The sequence below is a fragment of the Rhinolophus hipposideros genome (genome assembly GCF_964194185.1).
Source record: "Rhinolophus hipposideros genome assembly, chromosome: 4".
NCBI lineage: Eukaryota > Metazoa > Chordata > Mammalia > Chiroptera > Rhinolophidae > Rhinolophus > Rhinolophus hipposideros.
Window position 1 is genome coordinate 7,285,023 of NC_138050.1, and position 18,335 is coordinate 7,303,357.

The 18,335-nt window shown below is 38.6% G+C and overlaps 1 protein-coding gene across 1 annotated transcript in view; it reads right to left on the reverse strand.

Moving 5' to 3' along the window:
• RPL21 (ribosomal protein L21) overlaps positions 1-14,866 on the reverse strand; it is a 46,968-nt gene extending 32,102 nt beyond the window's left edge. The window contains exon 1 of the mRNA XM_081045645.1: positions 14,565-14,866. The gene's annotated coding sequence lies outside the window, so the exon portion shown is untranslated. The remainder of the gene's footprint in view (positions 1-14,564) is intronic.
• Positions 14,867-18,335: the final 3,469 nt, after the last annotated feature.

Genomic DNA, 18,335 nt, shown 5'->3' on the forward strand with positions numbered 1-18,335 from the left:
ACAAGATGTCCACTCTCCCCACTTCTATTCAATGTTGTACTGGAAGTTCTAGCCTGAGTGTTTAGGCAAGGAAACAAAGGCATCTAGCTTGAAAGGAAGGAAGCAAAACTATCTGTATTTCCAGGTGACACACAATCTTGTATATAGGAAATCCACTATAAACTACAAGAAATAATACACTAGTTCAACAAAATTACAGGATACAAAATCAATATACAAAAACCAATTGTATTTCTATGCACTATAATTAATAGTCCAAAAATAACATTATGAAAGCCGTTCTGTTCACAATAGCATAAAAGAGAATGACATGCTTTGGAATAAATGTAGCAAAAGTGTAAGATTTCTATACTTAAATTATAAATTATTGCTGAAAGAAATTAAAGAAGACCTAAATTAATGGAGCAACATCCTATTTTCATAGACTAAAAGACAATATTTTTAGGTAGCAAAAGCAAACAAACCAAAACCCCCCAAACCACATGGTCTGGATATTCAATGCAAAAAACTATTAAAATCTCTGTTTTTTTGGGGGGGAGGGGCGAGGGCATAAATTGACAAGCTAAAATTTTTATGGAACTGCAAATGACCCAGAATAGACCCAACAATCTTGAAAAAGAAGAGTCAAGTTTAAGGACCTACACTTCCTGATTTCAGAATTTAATACATAGCTACAATAATCAAGACAGTGTAGTACTGTCATAAAGCTAGACTATAGATCAAAGGAATAGAATTAAGAAATCCACAAAACCTTACATTTATGGTCAGTTGATTTTTGGCAAAGGCACCAAGAAAACTCAATGGAGAAAAAGGAGTCTTCAAAAATGGTTCTCGGGGCGGCCCGGTGGCTCAGGCGGTTAGTTCTCCGTGCTCCTAACTCCGAAGGCTGCTGGTTCGATTCCCACATGGGCCAGTGGCCTCTCAACCACAAGGCTGCCGGTTCAACTCCTCAAGTCCCACAAGGGATGGTGCGCAGCGCCTCCTGCAACTAAGATTGAACACGGCTTCTTGAGCTGAGTTGTCGCTGAGCTCCCGGATGGCTCAGTTGGTTGGAATGTGTCCTCTCAACTACAAGGTTGCCGGTTCGACTCCCGCAAGGGATGTCAGTGGGCTGTGGCTCTGCAACTGGAAAACAGCAACTGGACCTGGAGCTGAGCTGCGCCCTCCACAAGATTGAAAGGACAACAACTTGACTTGGAAAAAAAGGTCTGGAAGTACACACTGTTCCCCAGTAAAGTCCTGTTCCCCTTCACCAATAAAATCTTTAAAAAAAAATGGTTCTGGGTGGTGAACACACAATGTGATATATAGATGATGTATTACAGAATTGTACACTTGAAACCTGTGTCACTTCACTAACCATTGTTACCCCAATGAACTTTATTTTTAAAAAAATAGTTCTGGGACAGTTGGACATGCATACATGCAAAATAATAATACCGTATTTGCCGGCGTATAAGACGACTGGGCGTATAAGACGACCCCCTAACATTTCCACTCAAAATACAGAGTTTGTTATATACTCGCCGTATAAGACTACCCCCTCTTCCGCACACCTTCCACACACCAAATAACTTTCAGTTTAAAATTTGCATCATACTTCTTTCTTTTGGCTGGTGCCATGATAGGGATGATAGGGGTTTGACTGGTCGACATTTTCTATGCTGTACTGTACAATGGTGCAGTATTGTGGTTGGCTGTTGGCTGTATACAAAGCCTGATTTGATTGGTCCCTGCTCCCTGTTTGCCCGCCCTGTCACTATAGCAGTCTGGTCCACCCTTGCATCAGCATCTCCCTGGGACCTTACTAGTGCGCAAGTGCGAGCTCTTCAACATTCTAACAGGCACCATGATAGCGCAAAATCGCGAATCTTCAATGCATATGTAAAGAAATATACGGTAACCCGAATTTACCACACTCGCAAAATCGCACACAGCCGACCATACACCCAGTATGGTATCGCGATTCGCGATTTTGCGCTATCATACTGGGTGTATGCTCGGCTGTGTGCGATTTTGCGAGTGTGGTGAAATCGCATAACAGCCGAGCATACACCCAGCAGCGCTGCTGATGCCTGAACTGGTATGTGGAATGAAGTGGGCGGGCATCGGGAGGCCACTATGGCACGGGGCAAGCACTATGGGCAGTCTATCTGAAGTGTACCTGGCGTATAAGACGACCCCCCCACTTGGAGGCATATTTTTCGGGGCCAAAAAATCGTCTTATACGCCGGCAAATACGGTAATAATAATAATTATTATTATTATTTAGACCCCCAACCTCACACCACACCCTAAAATTTACTCAAAATGGATCACAGACCTGAATGTAACAGCTAAAACTAAACTTTAGGACAAAACATGGACTTTGTGACTTTGTTAGGCAATGATTTCTTAGAAATATCAGAAAGCACAGTGGTAAAATATAATAAATTAAGAGTTTTCGGAATTAAAACTTTTGCATTTCAAAAAACGCTTTCCTGAAAGTGAAAAAGCCCTCAGAATGAGGAAATATTTGTGAATTATATATTCAATAAGGGACTTATCTAACATAAAGAACCCTAACAACTCAAAAAGACCTAGTTTATTTCAAATGGGCAAAGGGTTTGAACAGACATTTGTAAAAAGTAGTTACACAAATGGTCAATAGCTGAAAAGATGCTTAATTGTAGCAGTAACTAAGAAAATGCAAATCAAAAGCATAATGAGATACTGCTTTACACCCACTGTACTGGCTTCTAATAATAAAAAGACATGAGCAAGTGGTGGCGAGCATGTGGAGCAAATGAAACCCTCATACACTGCTGATGAGAATGTAAAATAGTGCAGCCACTTTGGAAAATAGTTTGGCAGTTCCTCAGAAGGTTCAATATAGAGTAACCGTACGATCAAGCAATTCTACGCTAGGTATCTCCCAAAGAGAAATGAAAACATGTTCACATAAAGATTTTTATGTTGAATATTCAGAATAGCAGTGCTCACAATTGTCAAAAAGTGGAAACAACTCAAATGTCCATCAACTGGTGAATGGATAAACAAAATGTAGTATATCCATATAATAGAATACTATTTGACAGGGAAAAGGAATGAAATACTGATACATGTCACAACATGAATGAACCTCAAAAACATGTTCAAGGAAAGAAACTAGGCACAAAAGAACACATTGAATATTGTGATAGTAGGATAATGGATTTCTGCATTGCCTTTTCCCCACCCCTCAAATATCTTAATTAATTCTCATGAAAAGCTTAGAAGAGGCATAGAATTTTTAGCAGTGTCTATCTTATCCCCATTCTTTTTTTTCTGTTTTCTTTTTCCCCCTTATCCACATTTCAAAGGAAAAGAATTTTCTGTTCTAGAATTTTGAGTGGGTGGCATTTTATTTTAGTGATCAAAAAATTCTGTCTTTTGCTCCCATCTAAAGAACTTAAGGACTTTCATTTAGCATAGTGTTTTTCGCGGTCTACCCATGTTGCAATATCAGTAAGAATTTCAATTCTTTTTATGGCTAAATATTGCATTGTATGGATATACTTTTTGTTTATCTGTTCATCAGTTGATGGACATTTGGGTTGTTTGTGCCTTTTGGCTATTTTGAATAATGCTGCAATGAAAATTGACATACAAGTATGTGTTCAAGTTTCTGTTTTCAGATCTTTTGGGAATTCCACCTAAGAGTGGAATTGCTGGGGCATCTGTTAATTCTTTGTTTAACTTCTTGAGGAACCACCAAACTGTTCTCCACAGCAGCTGCATTGTTTTACATTCTCACAAGCAATGTACAAGAGTTCCAATTTTCTATATCCTTGCCAACAATTGTTGTTTTTCATTTTGGCTTGCATTTCCCCAAAGACTAATGATGTTGATGTGTTTATTGGCCTTTTTTCTGTCTTATTTGGAGAAATAGCTATTCAAGTCGTTGGCTCACTTTTAATTTGTGTTGTCATTTGTTGTTGCATGGTAAGGGTTTTTAATATACTCTGGATACTAGATCCTTATCACATACATGATTTGTAAACATTTTCTTCTATTCCATTGGGTTGTCTTTTCACTTTCTTAATGGTGTCCGTAGAGGCTCAAAAGTTTTAATTTGGATGAAGTCCAATTTACCTGTTTATTCTTTCATTGCTTGTGCTTTTTGTTTCATATCTAAGAAACCATTGCCAAGTCCAAGGTCATGAATATTTATCTCATGTTTTCTAAGAATTTTACAGTTTTAACTACATTTAGGACATTTAGGACTTTCATATGTGAGGTGTGATCAAACAATACAGTGAGTGTTTAAATTAAAATTATCACAGTAAATGACACATTGCCATTAATCCCCCTCAAAATACTCCCCCTCGCTTCAAACACACTTATCCCATCATTCTTGCCACTTTCTGAAGCAGTTCTGAAGTCTTCTTTTGTGAGTTGCACTGTCGTGGCTGCCTCGATGTCCTGAATCATTTTGACTTTGGGGAAAGGCCAGAAGTCGCACGGTGCCAGATCTGGTGAATAAGGTGATGAGGACACACTGTAATGTTTTTATTTGACAGAAAGCAATGTGTGACATGGAGCATTGTCATAATGGAGGATGATTTAGGGCACACTTTAAAACACACCTTCTCTCAACCGTAGCTCACACCTGACTGACTGCACCAAACAAGTTGAAACTTGTCACACACTGTTATTCCATGCACTGCCGCCTATATTGAAGATCCCTGCCTTTCTGTTGGATGGCACTTGGCAGCACCATTCGCCATATTTTTTTTATCACACCTCATATTTAGGGATATTTTTTGTATATGCACATGGGTGAGGTAAGTGTCCAGGTTCATTCTTTTACATACGGATATCCAAATTTGTTGAAAATATGATTTTTTTCCCCTACTAACTGATCTTGACATTCAATTAAACGTTCAGTTGACTGTAGATTTATGGGTTTATCTTTGGATCCTCAGTTCTATTCCATTGATGTATATATCTAGCCTTACACAAGTACCACACTGTTTTGATCACTGTGGCTTTGTAGTAAGTTTTAAAATAGGAAGATGTGCGTTCTCCAATTTTGACCCCTTTTCAAGATTTCTTTGGTTATTTAGAGTTCCTTGAAATTCCACATAAATTTTAGGATCAGCTTGTCTACTTCAGGGAAAATAAAAAGACAGTTGGAATTTGATAAAGATTGCACCAAATCTATCACTTTGGGGATAATTGCCATATTAATATTAAGTCTTCCAATCCATGAACACAAGACTTCTTTCTGTGTATTTAAATCGTCTTTTATTTCAACAATGTTTTTGTAGATTTGTAGTGTGCAAGTCTTGAACCTCTTTGGTTAAATTTGTTCCTAAGGATTTTATTCTTTTTTATGGTTTTTAATGAATGCTACTGTTTCCTTACTTTCCTTTTAGGATTGTTCATTGTTAATGTATAGAAATATATCTGATGTTTGTATGTTGACATTGTATCCCGTAAGTTTGTTGCAGCTATTTAATAGTTCTAAACTTTTCTTGTGGATTCTTTAGGAGATACTATATATAAGGTCATATCCTCTATGAGTAGTTTTACTTGCTCTTTTCCTATTTGGCTGTTTTTTATTTATTTTTTTCTTGCCTAATTGCTCTAGCTAGGACCTTCAGTACAATGTTGACTAGAAGGTAGTGAAAATGGGCTTTTTTTTCCTTCTTTCTCCTCATTACATGGGAAAAACTTTCAGGCCATTAAGTGTAATGTTTGCTGTGGGTTTTCTAACATACCCTTTACCATATTGAGGAAGTTGTCTTCTATTCTTAGTTTGTTGAGTGCTTTTATCATGAAAAGGTGTTGAATTGTGTTAAAGGCTTTTTCTTCATCTGAGATGATCATGTGCCCCCCCCTTCAGTATATTAATGTGCTGTATTTTTATTGATTTTCGAATATTGAACCACCCTTGCAATCCTGGGGTGAAATCCAGGATTTTGTTTGCTAGTATTTTATTGAGGATTTTTGTATCTATATTCATAAGTGGTACTGGTGTGAAGTTTTCTTTTCTTGTGATGTCTTTGTTTGGCTTTGATATTATGGTAATGCTAACTTCATAGAAGGGTTTAGGAAGTGTTCCCTTCTATACTGTTTTTTGGATGTCTTTGAGAAGGATTGGTGTCAATTTTTCTTTAAATATTTGATAGAATTCACCAGTGAAACCATCTGTCCCTGTTTTTTTGTTGGCAATTTTTTGAAGACTGAATCTCTTCACTTGTTATAGATTTGTTAAGATTTTCTATTTCTTCTTGAGTCAGTTTTGGTACTTTGGGTGTTTCGAGGAATTTCTGCATTTCATCTAGGTTCTCTATTTTGTTGGAGTTTAATTGTTCATAGTGTTTTTTTAAATAATACTTTTTATTTCTGTAATGTCAGTAGTAATGTCCCCACTTTGTTTTCTGGTTTTAGTAATCTGAGGATGCTCCTTTTTTTTTCTTGGTCAAAAGGTTTGTCAATTTTGTCAATCTATGCAAAGAACCAACTTTTGGTTTCCTTGATTGTTCCTGTTATTTTTCTATTCTCTATTTTGGTTATCTCCACTTTAATCATTTTTTTCCTTCTTCTGCTTTGGATTTAGTTTGCTCTTATTTATCTAGTTTCTTAAGGTATAAAATTAGGTTGTAGGTCTTTTTTCTTTTTTAATGTAGTCATTTACAACTATAAATTTCCCTCTGAGCACTGGTTAGCTGCATCCCATAGATTTTGGTATGTTGTATTTTTACTTTCATTTGCCTCAAGTTAGAAAAAATTTATCTTGTGATTTCTTCATTGACAACAATTGTTTAAGAGTGTGTTGTTTAATTTTCATACATTTTAAAAATTTCCAGATTTTCTTCTGTTATTGATTTCTAGTTTCATTCCATTATGACCAGATAAGATATTTTGTTTAATCTGTCTTTTAAAATGTATTAAGACTTGTTTTGTGGCTTAACATATAGTCTGTTTTGGAGAATGTTCCATGTGCACTTAAGAAGAATGTATATTCTGCTATTTTGGATGGCGTGTTCTACATGTATCAGTTCTAGTTGGTTTAGTGTTGTTCAAGTCCTCTATTTCCTTGGTGATCTTTTGTCTAGTTGGTCTATTCATTATTGAAAATAGTGTATTGAGATCTCCAACTATTATTGTAATGTTGTTTATTTCTCCATTTAATTTTGTCTATTTTTGCTTCATGTATTCTGGAACTCTTCTGTTAGATGTTTTAATTAGGTGCTTCATATATTTTGGTACTATTTTATTAGGTTTTATATTTGGAGCTTCTCATATATTTTGAAGTTCTTTTATTTGGAGCTCTTTTATTAGATGTAATTGCTATAACTTCTTGATGGTTTGACACTTTTATCAATGTATAATGTCTTTCTTTGTGTCTGATGACAATTTTTTCTTAAAGTCTATTTTATCTGATATTAGTATAGACACCCAGATTTCTTTTATTTATTATTTGCAATAAAATCTTTTTTCATCTTTTCATTTTCAACCTGTTTATGTCTTTAGATCTAAAATGAACCTCCTGTAGATGGCATATAGTTAGATGTTTTTTAATGTGTATGGCAGTCTCTGCCTTCTCATTGGAGAGTTTAATGCATTTTCACTTAATGTAATTATTATTATTTTTTTAAAGAGTTTATTGGGGAAGGGGAACAGGACTTTATTGGGGAACAGTGTGTACTTCGAGGACTTTTTTTTTCCAAGTCGAGTTGTTGTCCTTTCAATCTTAGTTGTGGAGGGTACCGTTCAGCTTCAAGTTGTTGTCCTTTCAGTCTTAGTTGTGGAGGGCACAGCTCAGCTCCAGGTCCTGTTGCCATTGCTAGTTGCAGGGGGCGCAGCCCACCATCCCTTGCAGGAATCAAGGAATCGAACTGGCAACCTTGTGGTTGAGAGGATGTGCTCCAACCAACTGAGCCATCAAGGAGGCAGCTTAGCTCAAGGTACTGTGTTCAATCTTAGTTGCAGGGGACGGAGCCCACCATCCCTTGCGGGACTCGAGGGATTGAACTGGCAACCTTGTGGTTGAGAGCCCACTGGCCCATGTGGGAATTGAACCGGCAGCCTTTGGAGTTAGGAGCATGGAGCTCTAACCTCCTGAGCCATCGGCCGGCCCCCACTTAATGTAATTATTGATAAAGAAGGACTTACTCTAGCGATTTAGCTATTTGCTTTGTACGTATCTTACATCCTGTTTGTTCTCCCTCATTCATGCCTTCTTTTGTATTTTACTTTTTTCCATTGTGCTGTTTTGATTCTCTTCTCATTGATTGCTCTGGGGATTACAATTAATATTGTTATTTTTAACAATCTATTAATAGTTTGAATTTATACCAAGTTAGTTTTAGTAGTATACAAAACTTTGCTCCTATGTAATTCCATATATGTTATGTCCCCCCTTTATGTTATTGTCACAAATTACATATTTTTACACTGTGTGTTGATTAACATAGATATATAATTTGTTTATACATTTGTCTTTTCAATCATATTGGAAAAAAACAAGGAGTTAAAAACCAAAAATACAATAATACTGACTTTTGTATTTACCTACATTATTACCTTTACTGGTGTTCTTTACTTCTTTGCGCAAAGAAAGACTCAGAGACAGAAGATTTTGAAAGGGAAGGTAGTTGCAAGAGAACAAGGAAGACAAACTTCATAAGGACTCACTCCCCAAATAGAGAACCTGACCAATGTTTAATCAAATAAACCACAAAGTTATCATGATTCCCAAATTTATGTTAGTTTGTTAATGGTGTCAATAGACATTCTCAGATATCAACATAGCAAAATCAAGAATAAAATTGTTTTCAGAAATCCTGGCTTATAGGATATTTGAGTATCTTGGAGACCCAAACCAGTTAGGGTGCCCCTGTTATTTTTCGTTTATCTCAAAGTGCAAAGTACTTTACTTTTTTTTCCTGGCTGCTGTCTGTGAAGTGCTCTGTCATTTTGGCAATAGAGCAGCTTTGTAATCACAAGTCAAAGATCAATAGAAACGCTTACTTACTGCTGTTGGGACGATAAATATATAGAAACACTTCGGAGACAACTTGGAAAAATCTTAATAGTTGAACATTCACACACCTTATAACACAGCAGTTCCACTGGAATATACCCTTATGACAACTTTTGCACATGCACAAAAGGAGACATCTATAAGGAATTCATAGAAAGACTGAAACTTCATAGTCCTACTGTCTTCGGAAAACATTGGATAAATGTGTCAGCTGATGTTTGTTGGCGCCAATTCAACACCAACAGGAATCCCCAATTTGGGGTGCAGTGAAAAGAAAATTTATTCAGTGCAGACAGCTCAGTTGTGATACAGCACGGCTGTGGAACCGCTCAGTAGCATTATTGCTCAATTATGAGATAATGCGGCTGAGAAACAGCTTGGCTGCAAGGTGGCCCTGCCTCGAGGCCCCTCTCTGGATAGAGCTTCACTCCACTCCTCTCTGCTCTGCTTGCCTGCTTTTCTCCACTCTGCTCTGGTGAGACATCTTTGGTGTTTCAGCTCCAACCAGGGACATGCAGTCTTCCATCTTCATCTTCAGTGGAAAGGAAAAGTATGCTCTCTGAGTGAATGGGGAGTTGACTAGTATAGAGAGAAGTGTCTGTCCCTGGTTCCCGATTGGACCTTCCTCATGCAAATGAGGACTCCAAATCCCCACAGTTTGATTGGTCCAAAAATCACTGTCCTGATTGGTCAGGATGGAGCTGCTCTGATTGGTCAGTGAAGATGCTAATGAACATATAGCCACACAGCTCTGATTGGACGCGGAAAGTCTCAGTCCTATTGGTTGTAATAGGATTCCAGGAACTCCTTTACCTGGGTTGGCTCAGACAGTAGGAACACGGTGCAGGCTTCTCCCTGAAGTATGGTTTATGTGAGAGGCCCCTATTTAGAAACAGCTGCTGAGGCTCCCATTTGAGCCCGGTTAGCCACCAAGAGACTTCTTGGTAGTTTCTTACTAGGGGTCGACAGATGCAAAGGCCTACATCTCTGGCCCACTGCTGAGGTTATCTATAATTTATTTAAGTGCATAATTCCTCAGGAAACGAACAAAGAAGATTTCCATAAAACTTTTTTTTTTTTCTGAATAATTTTAACATGTCCTCTCACTGGCAAGTCACTGCTAATAAAATATAAACTGAAAATAGATATTTTTTCTTCTTTGTCTAGACTACTTAATTTTGTTCTCCTTTGCTATTGTCTAGTTCAAAAGTAGCAGCTTGGTGTGAAATTTGTGGGAAGGATGCTCTTCAGTCTAATCTCATACGTAGGAACCCAGTGAAAATGCAGCAGGGAGCATGTAGATATTTCTAGAAGATGCTAAAAACTCTCTGAAAAATGAAAAATTCACAGACATAATTTCTCTAAAATAGAACATTCAATCAGAGTTTGGAAATTGAATAAATGAATGAATGATTGAATAGTTGATTCAAAATGCATCATTAATGAATTGGAAATAATCGACTATGTCATTTTGTCCTACATATACTCCTCTAAGAAATCATTATTATTATATGGAAGACTTTAAAAAAATGATAACCAAGCCCCAGTTAAATTAAATCAGAATCTCTAGGAGAGAGACTTAGCCATTAGTATTTCTTAAAAGCCCCCAGGTGATTCTAAACTGTAACAATTTGGTGAACCACCGAGCTATGCCTTGTACTCACATTGGGGTCCAAGAACAACATCACCTGGGATCTTGTTAGAATTCAGAATCTCACCCCACCAGACCTACTGAATCAGAGACTGAAGTTTAACAAAGACCTCAGATAATGATGTGTAACATAATTGAAGTTTGGGAAGCTCTGGGCAGTCATAATTACTTTTCATCCTGCATACCATACCATTTTGCTACATCTTGGATGAGGATATTAGGGACAGGTCTTTCTCTTTAAGATTCTTGTTCCCACTGTAACCTGGAAGCAGCTCAATCACCATTTTGGTAAATCCAATCATAAAGAAACAGTTGAATGCACAGGTACATGAAAAGGTGCTCAACGTCACTAATCAACAGGGAAATGCAAATCAAAACCATTATGAGATATCACCTCACACCAGTTAGCATGGCTATTATAAAAAAGACAAGAAATAGCAAGTTGGGAAGGACATGAAGAAAAGGGAACACTTGTGCACTTCTGGTGGGAATGTAAATTGGCACAGCCACTATGGAAAACAGTATGGAGGTTCCTCAAAAAATTAAAATAGAGCTACTATATAATCCAGCAATTCCACTTCTGGGTATTTAGCCAAAGGAAACAAAAATGCTGAAAAAGATACCTGCACCCCCCTGTTCATTGCAGCTTTATTCACAACAGCCAAGACATGGAAATAACCTAAGTGTCCATCGATGGATGAATGGATAAAGAAATAATATACACACTAGAATATTTTTCAGCCACAAAAAGAAGGAAACGCTGCCACTTATAACAATGTGGATGCACTTTTAGGGCATTAGGTTAAACAAAATAAGTCAGAGAAAGACAAATACCATATGATATGACTCGTGGAATCTAAAAACAAAAGCTCATTGATAGAACAGATTTGTGGTTGCCAGAGGTGAGGGATGGGGGTGGGAGAAAATGAATGAAGGGGGGTCAAAAGGTACAAACTTTCAGTTATAAAAGTAAACTATGGGAACATAATGTGCAGTATGTTGACTATGGTAATAATACTGTGTTGTATATTTGGAACTTGATAAGAGAGTAAGTCTTAAAGGTTCGCATCAGAAGGAAAAAACAGTATAACTGTGGTGATGGATGTTAACTAGACTTATTTTGATGATCATTTTGCAATATATACATATATCAAATCATGTACACCCAAAATTAATATAATGTTATATGTCAATAATATCTCAATTTAAAAACATAAATGATAGACATTCCACCTCCCAATGGGCAAAGTCTGTATCTCCAATCTAACCCTGATCGAAAGTGTGAAGTAACAATCATCCTGCTGTCTGCTCAGATAACCTCACCCCATCCTGAGACGACTTCTTTGAACCCCACATCAAGCTCTCATGCTTCATACGTTTGCAGTGCTTGCTAAAGATCTTTTACAAATTTTATTATACAAACTGAAACATATAAAACAGACTAGTATAATGAACCATTATGTACAAATGACCCAGTATCAAGTTACCAAATCATAGCTAATCTTGTTTTATCCATGCCAAAACCCACTTCCTTGTCTTCTAAATTATTCTGAAGCAAATCTTAGTCATCAGCTTATTTCATCTATAAATATTTCAATATGCATCTCTAAAAGAAATAACCCAAATGCCATTATGACACTTTGAATAATTAACAATCTCTTAATATCATCAGTATCCAGTTACTGATCATATTTTCCCCAATTCTCTCATAATTTTTAAATAGTTTGGAAGAAGATTCACGTAAGGATCACTTATGATAGTTTTGATGTAATTTAGATTTTTCATTAAATTTATTGGGGTGAGACATTGGTTAATAAAATTGTATAGGTTTCAAGTGTACAATTCTGTAATACATCATCTATATATTGCATTGTGTGTTTGCCACCCAAAGTCACATCTCCTTCCGTCCCCTCTGACCCCCTTTAACCTCATCTATCACCCCCCCAGACAGCCCCCCATACCCTCTGGTAACCACTAAGCTGTTGTCTGTGTCTACGTTTTTGCTTATTTGTTTGTCTTGTTCATTTTTTGCTTTCAGTTTTTTATCCCACATTAGATCTCTTTTAATCTATCAATTTCTTCAAAATCCTTTTCTCCTCTTGCAATTTATTTGTGAACTAAACCTGTTTGTCCTATAGAGTGTTCCACAGTTTGGATTTTGCTGATTGTAACTTCATGGTGTTATTTAATATGATCCTCTGTCCTATTTCCCGTAGCTTGTTAGATTGATAAAGATTTAATAAACAAACTTATTAAATGTTAATAGCCCATTGTATTGCACTTCTTTGGTAGACCAGTTAGAGTGGTGCTTCTGTCAACCTGTTGCAGTTAGCCAGTTCTGGTTAGAACTAGGATAAATCGTGCGGTTGCATTAATTGTTGTGGGGCAGGGCAGTGCAGAAGAAAACTCTCGGAGTGGAATGGGAGCTGCTCTTTGCTTCACCTTCTCACAACCTCTATTCCCAATGCCCCCTTCCTCTCATAGAGTGGCACGGTGCATTTCTCTTCTCTGGACTCCCTCTTCTTTAGTCACATCTGCTGGACACATTTTTGGCACCTGGGAGAATCAAAGAACCTCCTAATCTGTGTAGGTGTAAAAAGGAGATATTCCTAACTTTCCACTCATCCTTTAAGACCCAGTTGAAATCTTTCATCTGGAAGCAGTATCTCAGGTTCCCCCACTCTAGCCCCCATCTGGAAGCATAGTCGATCATTGTCTCCTTGGTGGCAACAGTGTGCCTCACGTATGCCCCTACAGTGGTACCTCCATTTTCGAATGTAATCCATTCTGGAAGACCGTTCGAGTTCTGAAATGTTTGAAAACCGAGGCACGGTTTCCAACAAAGTAATGCAAAATGGATTAATCCGTTCCAGACCTTTAAAATCAACCCCTAAAACTGCAAATTTAGCATGAATTTCACTATCTAATGATACCATAGATCCATAAAATTTACGGCGTTCGTAAACCAAAATGTTCGTCAACGCAGATGTTCGAAAACCGAGGTACCACTGTATTATACTTTTTCGTTACATATCATTTCAAGTGTCTTTCTACCTAATCCTTTCCTCTGTAAGACACACGAGTTCCTTGAGGTCAAGAACTATGTGTTCTTTATTTTAGTAACTTTGGTGCTGTGCACAGAGCCTGGTGGTATCGGTCAAGTTTGTGGCAGGAAACAGAGGGACCCTCAAACCAGGTAGTTGAGGATAGTTTAACAAAGAGACTGTTACAAAGGTCCAGGCAGGGTTTAGTGAAAATGACAAAGAATGGTGCAGCAACCCGGAATTAATAACAACAGGGCTTGATGAAGGGGCACAGGGAGGGAATGGTTACCAAAACTCAGGGAGAGAGTTGTGTGGAGCTTGTAATGAAAGGACACAGCCAATCCATAGGGACCCAGCAAGGAGGGAATCAGGAGAATAACTAGCTCAACTTCACTTTTCTCCCACCCTTTGATCTCCTTTTCCTGTCTCCCATTGGCCAAACCTAACCAGAACCTAGAGGTCACAAGAGCCCATTGCTGCAAGCCATACAGGTCAGCCCCCCAAGTCTGCACAGAACTGGGAGGGGAACAAATAGAAGAGACGTAGTACAGGAGCCCTCAGTATCCACTCTTATCCTGTCCCAGCACAGGCTGTCTCGTAAGTTCTACCAACTTTTCCATCATTGTGCAGTGATTTCAATTCAGTCACAGTCTGACCTGAAATGGAAAATGTTAGCCATTGCCAGTGGCCTCCATACAAGGTATGGGGGAAGGTAGGAGAAAGTGGGAAGGAGGGGGAACAATTAATCAACATGAGCCATAACTGCTATGAACCTGTTCCTACAGCAAGTCACAAAGCCCAAATTGATAACCATTGCGTCCTTCTTCCACCACCCATTCCACAGTCATCTTACCTTCTGCCCAGCCGAGTGGGGTTTGCTACTTGGTAGGATGGCCCAAACGTTCGTTCATTTAGGCTCTGGATCCTTGGTGACCCTCTTTTGGATTGCCACTGTTTTCCATTGACTCCTGGAACAAGAGGTGCCTCCGTGAATGCTGGGGTTCCTCCTTTGTGCAACAGCGTCTCAGCTTCCCTTTAGTACATGGGACCAGCAGCACGATTTCTCTCTCTGACTTTTGGTTAAGCAGCATGAGAAGTCCCGGAATGGAACTGCGCGTTCCCTGACAGAAACATTTCTCCTAGGCCATTAAGTCCAAGGTCAAACAGGAAGCAAGACTGCTTTCAGTGGTTATTTGGTGTCATAGTGAGAGGGTCACTCCTACCTCCACCCCTTGTTCCCAGTCTGATGCAGTCTGACTATGGGAGAGGTGCTGGCTGCTGGTTTGAGGAATTTACTGCATCCTGGAGGAAAGGACCCCACCTTGCCAGATATGCCTCCCAGCTGCCACTGTCTCTGTGCCTTCCACAGGCCATTCCCCAGTTCTATTACACCACCTCCTTTGGGAGATGTTGGGTTGTAGCAGCATAGGGACAGATAGGACATTCTGTAAGTCTGTGAATGTTGGAGCTGGCTGAAGTGCTGCGGGCAGGGAAGGCAGATCCATTCTTGGAGCAGATACCAATCTGAGGCTAATTCCGGCCCCTCCCTGATGGAAAGGGTCCAGTGTTATCTACCCGCAACCAAGTCTCTGGCTGGTCCCCTTGGGGAACAGTGCCATTTCAGGGTCTTAGTGTTGATCAGCTGCCAGCTTTGGCAGGAGCCAGACCAGATGCAATCCTTTGAACCCCTCCCCCAACAAAGTAAAAGCTATGTCTGGGGTGGTCTCCTGGTGAAGGTGTGGGGGCTGCAGATTAGGTGGGGCAGGTGCTGAGAGGCTCAGAGCCTCTCAAGAAGCCACAGGCCAAGAATCCATTCTCAGAGGAGATTCTTATTTATTCTGGCAATTCTGAGAATCCTGCCTGTGGGGAGGACACACCCATTCACAGAGACTTCTCACCTTCTATTCTGCGGGGTGAGGGTGAGAGTGGGCTGAGGAAGACTTTTGGGTGAATGGCCAATGCAAACGGCCTACCCATTTGCAAAGGAAACTCAGGTAAGTCACCTGTAAAAATCAATATAGCCCATCATCATTCATAAGCTACGTCCATCAAAACTGGAAGACATTTAAAAGTAAGAAGTGCTATGAAAGACCAGTTTGAACAAATAGAACACATCACTTCAGAGAGTGGGAGACAGATAGTGCAAGAAACAGAACTTTAAAAAAGCCTTTCTAATCTATGCTCCAAAAGACGTATTATTTACCTATTGCGGGGGCAGGGGGAGGAATAGAACCAGATGGCCATGAAACAAGAGCACTGAGAAAATTAAAAATTCTCTAAAGTTAAAAACTGAGTGCTAAAATGAAAACTCAAAATAGAAGAACTGAATGAAGTAAAAGATCAAATAGTGATCTGGAAGATACAAAGATATTCCAAAATGTGGAGCACCAGTGAGGGGCAGTTAAGACACACAGAGGATGTGATATCTACCTCTTAGGAATTCCAGGAGGAAAGAATAGTGAATGAAGAGAAAGTATTTAAAGAAATAACAGAAGATACAGCAGTCCCTCGTTATCCATGCTTTCGCCTTCTGGGGTTTCAGTCACCTGCAGTCAACCACAGCCCAAAAATATTACATGGAAAATTCCAGAAATAATTCATATATTATAAATTGCACGCTTATAAATTGTTCTGAGGGGCGTGGTGAAATCTCACGCTGTCACTCTGTCCTGCACAGGATGTGAACCATCCCTTCGTCCAGAGCTTCCACGCTGTAGATGCTCCCCGCATGTCAATCACTTAGTGGCCCTCTTGGTTATCGAATCGGTTATCAAAGAGAGACCACATTCCCTTAACTTTTATCCCAGTATATTGTTATAGTATTTCTATTTTGTTAGTTACTGTTAATCTCTTACTGTGCCTAATTTATGAATTAAACTCTATCATAGGTATGTATCTATAGGAAAAAGCATAGTATAGTGAGGGTGCCAAAAAAAAATACATACGCATTTTAAAAAAAGAAAACTATTAGAATTGTAATACTCAGTATATACTGATAACAAAAGATGAATACAAGTCATGTTTGACTTCTGCAACCATGTTTTCCCGAAAATAAGACCAGGTCATATATTAATTTTTGCTCCAAAAGACGCATTAGGGCTTATGTTCAGAGGATGTCATCCTAAAAAAATCATGCTAGGGCTTATTTTCTGGTTAGGTCTTATTTTGGGGGAAACACGGAATTACAAGAGGTGCTCGAAGTGGTTACCATCAGTGTCCAGACACTTCTGATTACAGCGAACTAATGCTTGAGCAACGTTGACAAAGTGTCCACTTGTATACATTTTGTTGGCACCCTCTCTATATAAGGTTCGGTACTATCCCATTTCAGGCGTCCACTGGGGGTCTTGGAACACATCCCTTGAGAATAAGGGGGGACTAATTTCCCTGAACTGAAGAAAAACTCAAATGTTCAGATTGATAAAAACATCTTACCCACATCGTATTCTGGTGAGGGTGGATGGAGGGTGATATACATATATCTCAATCAACACTTAGACACATTCTGGTGAAAGTTCAGAATGCCAAATTTATTAAAAGGAATAACCCTAAAATCTTGTAGCAAGAAAAGAAGTTTCTCATGTGGAAATAAGGAATAAATTGGCATCACATCTATGTAGAGCAACTGACTGGCAGCTAAAAGACAGTGGAGCTATGACTTAGAACTTACCACGAAAAATTCCTTCAACCTAGAATCCTATATCCAATCAAATGAATAAAGTGAAGGTAAAATAAAAATGTTAAGCACTCATGAAGTTTATCTCTCCATATACCCGTTCTGAAAAAAAAACACAGAAAAAGCAAAAAAGCAAAAAACTGAGGATGTATTCTTCCTACACAGAGAAGGAATCCAAGAAAGAGAGATACGCGAATCCAAGAACCCAGTGGACTCGCCCAGGAGAACACTGAAAAGAAACCACAGGGAGTCATTTGTGTAACAGTCCTGGAAAGCTCTCAGTTCAAATTAAAATAGGAAGTAAAAGGGCTCCAAGAATATCTTTAAAAAGAAAATCGATTTCATTACACGCATTGAGTAGTTAAGAACCTGGAAGTACTTAATGGTAAAGTGAAGACATTTCAATAGCTACATATAAATACACACACACACACACACACACAGAAATTAGAAACTTTGGGGAAAACAAATGCTGTATTAGGAAGTCATGATCCAAATAGGAAGCTAATTAAAACATGACACGATTCTCAGCTAGCTAGAGAATTTAGAAAAATATTCCATTTGATCATGACACAGGTTTACTGACAAGATACTTTTCTATGGGTTCAGTCACGTTGTTTTTGCAGTGAACCTATATACACAGCACAAAAGACTTCATTATAGCTGTAGAACAGAATGAAAGTGTAAGAACAATGGCAGATGTGAACAGAAACAGGGAAAGGGGAAGAGAAGCAGAAAGACTTGCTGATAGTTTAATGTCCTTACCAGGACAGCTCAAAAGGAAAAGTTGTTACCCCTGGGAGTGGGATTTGGAGAATGAAAAGGGAAAACAGAGGAAGGAAATCCTATACCCCCACCTCTGGCTTCAGCAGTGAGTGTGGTTTTGGTCTTTAGTCTCAAGTAAAGAAAGCACTTTAGAGAAGCCAGATTCTCAGCTGCCACTGCCAC